Source organism: Petaurus breviceps, unplaced genomic scaffold (genome assembly GCF_028583685.1).
Source record: "Petaurus breviceps papuanus isolate PSGF00001 unplaced genomic scaffold, PetGlider_PUasm1.0 90383, whole genome shotgun sequence".
In the NCBI taxonomy this organism is placed as follows: domain Eukaryota; kingdom Metazoa; phylum Chordata; class Mammalia; order Diprotodontia; family Petauridae; genus Petaurus; species Petaurus breviceps.
In genome coordinates this window covers 157,675-161,854 of record NW_027187234.1, presented here as the reverse complement: position 1 = coordinate 161,854, position 4,180 = coordinate 157,675, and the positions used below count along the sequence as shown (strand labels likewise).

At 40.1% G+C, this 4,180-nt stretch overlaps 1 pseudogene; it reads right to left on the bottom strand.

The window, feature by feature from the left end:
- Positions 1–2,540: 2,540 nt before the first annotated feature.
- LOC138177257 (high mobility group protein B2 pseudogene) lies at positions 2,541–3,524 on the bottom strand (annotated as a pseudogene).
- Between the last annotated feature and the right edge of the window lie 656 nt (positions 3,525–4,180).

Here is a 4,180-nt window from a genome sequence, read left to right as displayed (position 1 = left end):
AGGGCTAGTGTTTTGAGGTTAGGGAGAAATGTTATCTTGGAATTGGGGTCCAAACACAAGCACCCAAGCACTCCATCAGACATACCTGACATCCTACTCATTCAGTGAAAATTCACCAGTCTTCATGCTGAACGTTCCTCTCAAATAATCCCTTCATTCCTTAGGCACTGGAGAGTGATAAAGTCAAACTTCTCTGGATGTATTCTCCAAGGGAAGGAGTCACTGGCCTTTTTATGCTCTCTGTCATTATTGGCTTCTGTATTTCTTTAGCCCCTCACACAGGAGGCAGTAATTATCAGGGTGTCCAGGTGTTGAGTTATTGATCACTGTCTGCAATATTCTACTAATACTTTGCAGGGATTGGGTCCAGTTCTAATCATTTCTGACACACCAGAGATGCTCCCTGGGTCTGGACATACCAGAATTATGGTGTTCAGGTTTTCTGTAAACCTAAAGCACCCACAATTTACTTTGTGAGCCCCAAGTTCATATGAATATAACCCAAATAGGGATGGCCCTCATACCATCCATGGAGAAGGAGAAGTTCCTCTCTTCCTCTTTTATCCCAGGCTTATTTTTTATCCCTCTCCCAGTTCAGTTCATGGTGCCTGGATTGTGGGCGAACTATGTGTGATCTTTACCCTTTGGGTACAGCAGGAAAGAGTGTGCAGGAAAAATAAAGACTACATCAATCTGACAGTTTAAAGATGCAGCCTGTTCCAGCTAAGTAGTTAATCAAAGGAATGTATCCCAGCCATGCCGTAGAGGAACACAGGGAAGCAGAATGTCTCCATGTTAAATGATCTGGGCATGCTCAAAGCAAGCCTGCTTACATCCTCCTCCTCCTCCTCCTGATTATTATTCTCCAATAAGCTATGGCTCATCTGAGATATCCATCTGCTTTACATCCATTGCTTCTTTGACTACCAGCCTTTCTATTCAAAGCTAAAAGTCAGAGGACTTCCTATTCTTATGGGCAGGTACTGAGGAACTCAACATAATCTTCATATTTCTAGATTGTCTTTCCGGTTTTGCACACATTCCCATATGGTGGCCTTGAGGGTCCCATGACTTCAGGCCATACACAAGACCAAATGCAGGTCACTCGAGAATTTCTACTAGTCACCTCTGCTTCTCTGTCTTATTCTCTGCCATAGCAGTAGTGTCTCAGAATCATGTCCCTTACAGGGCTAGAATGGTTCTTCCTTAATAGGACAGGGATGGCTTCCTGAGAAAGTTCTTAACTTGGGGTAATTCCCTTGAATGTACACTGGCAACTCACCATCTTTATCATTATCTGTTGTTAACCTCACATGCATGTATAGTATTTGCAGATGATACTTCCATTTTCAGGAAAGCCTTGAGTTTTCTTGTGTTTATCTTATCATCAGTAGAAAGAGGTTTAGTGACTAATTTCCATACAATCTCTCCAAATCTTATTTTCCTGGGGATGCTGAAATATACCACTGCATTTGCCAACTGATAGCTTATAGACAAGACTTTGTTTGCATCATTGTAATAATTTCAATATCCCTGCCCCAGTGAAAGGAAGCATTCTTAAACCCCTCATTTGGATTCAATTCTAGCACATTGCTTCAGAGATTTAACATATTTAACCACTGAGTTTGCAGAAATGCAATAGATGTCAGGACTTAAAGTACATGACTAGGCAAAAGTAATAAGCAAGACTCTATCATTTTAGCATAAAATTAGAGGCGAAATGAAACACAGGAGTTCTATTCAAAGGAGACACTCCAGTAGAAACAACAAAACAAAAAAATGTTTTTTGACTGATCAGAAACTTCCAACCATAAGAAATACCTAAGCTGTATTAAGTAGACTTTTTTTTTAAATCCACACTTCAAACGAATTTTCCTATATAAACCCTGGCAGATGCCACAATGTTGGGCATTGTGGTAAATGTCTGATCCTACTTAGCAATTGACAGTATTTTTTAGCAATCAATCAAGTTCTTAGTTCTACTTATCATGAGTACTATCCCAAAAAGAGGGTACCATGAAGATAACTACAGAGTCAAATGAACCCCAAACATGTGTGGAACTAGGGAATGAAGCACTTCTGGCTAAATGGAATCTGTCCCACAGAAACCAAATGAGCTAGCCTTAAGTACTGGTTGTCTAAGAACACAAGAGCTGGAATCCTTCCCCACTTTCTGTTCTGTACCCAGACGCTGAAATTAGTGGTTGGGTTCAGTGCAGGGGGAGCCTGCCTCTACTGAAAGAGAGCTACTTTTTCTTACACACCGATTCTTTAATAAAGCCCTATACTAGCACCCCAGGGACCAATTTTATTTTTGTATCATGAATTTTGGAGCTCCCTCAGAAGTGAGATGTAAGAGGTACCCAGTGTACAATATGCATCAGGTATAGGACAGATAGTTTATCCCTACAAAGAAGATGAATGCTAAACATAGAATCACAGTATGCATGGGTAGAATTAAAAGCATTACCAAATTCAGTAATTTATTACTACATTTATGATCAGAAGGTTAATATTTAAGCCTCGTGAGTATAAAGAAGTTTTTTTAATGTACATCATTTTATTACAAAATATTTTATCTTAAAAAAACAAAATGCAATGTTCTATAAAACTTAAGATTTGCCATGATACTACTTCCTAGGGCTTTACTGTGCTACAACAATACACTGTCAAGAAATTCAAAAGAAGCCATTAAATATGCAAAAACATTCAACATCAGAAGCTTTAAAATCTTTCTGGAGTGCCTCCTCTAAAGCTCCTACTTACATTAAAAAGTAGAGGTTCTCCCTACAAAGAATCAATCATGTTTACCTATACACAAGTCTATACAGTTTTTATACTGAAGGTAACAATGAGCTGCACTTGAGTTCACATTCTTGGCAAAACAATGACTTTCATCACACACAAAAAATCTTTACTTCAGGATATTCATTTACTCTTCCTCCTCGTCATCTTCATCTTCTTCCTTCTCATCAGGTTCATTCTTCTTCTTAGATCCTGTTGGCCTGCCAAGGCCCTTCTTTCCTGAATCTCCCTTGCCCTTGGCACGATATGCTGCAATATCCTTTTCATATTTCTCCTTTAGTTTAGCAACTTTCTGTTCATAAGGTAGTTTGTCTTTGGTTGACTGTTCAGACCACAGATCCCCCAGTTTCTTAGCAGTATCTCCAATAGAAAGGCCTGGGTGTTCCCTTTTGATCTTTCGACAATGTCCAGCACAGAAGAGTAAGAATACAGATGGTGATCTTTGGGGAACATTAGGATCCTTTTTCTTTCCCTTTGGGAGGAACATAGTTTTTCATCACCTGACCATACCAAGCTTTATCTCCTTTTGCAAGGTCTTCAAACTTGGACTTTTCTTTTGCAGACACGATCTTCCATCTCTCCAAGCACTTTTTGGAGAACTCTGTGGAGTTTACTGGGGAGTCTGGGTGCTTCCTCTTGTGCTCCTCCCAGCATGTCTGCACAAAGAAGGCATAGGAGGACATTTTGCCTCTCAACTTGTTGGGGTCTCATTTACCCATCCTGACCCGCTTCTCTCTGCTGTAGGAGCCCGTTGGGTTCCTAATAGTGTCGGCGCGTGTAATGTAATACCAAGCAAAGGCAACTTCCCAGGTTCAAAATACCAGCATAGGTGCTCTCTATTTTATTCAGTAACAAACCCAGAACAGAGAAGATCAAAACACGACATCATTCAAAATACAGTATTTACTAAGTATGATTAAATAATCTCCAAGTACTACCCCACCCCAGGACCTTCCAATCATTCAATCAATTACAAAGTCTCTGTTCCAAATACTTCTCCACCCCTAGGCTATACCTTAATTAAGTCCACCACAAAGCCCCTCTTCTCAAATGGAGATTAGTTTCCAAACATAAGTAAAATACATTCATTTGCTCAACCATAGAACACAAAAAGGTCAAAAGTTCCCCACCCCTGGATCACAATTGAATCTACCCCAGAGTTACATCAAGTTTAAACACAGCACTTAATACCCAAATGGAGGTCTTTTCTTCATCTTGACACGAGGCAAGTTCTCAGCAATCTTAGTTCCTGGAGAGACAAGGCTTAGCAAGGCCATAAGATACATTGCCAGTCCCTTCATGAATTTATCCTCTGTCTGTAGAACAGCCCTAGAACCCATGAACACATTAGCAAAGCCCTCTCCCAGGATTTCTG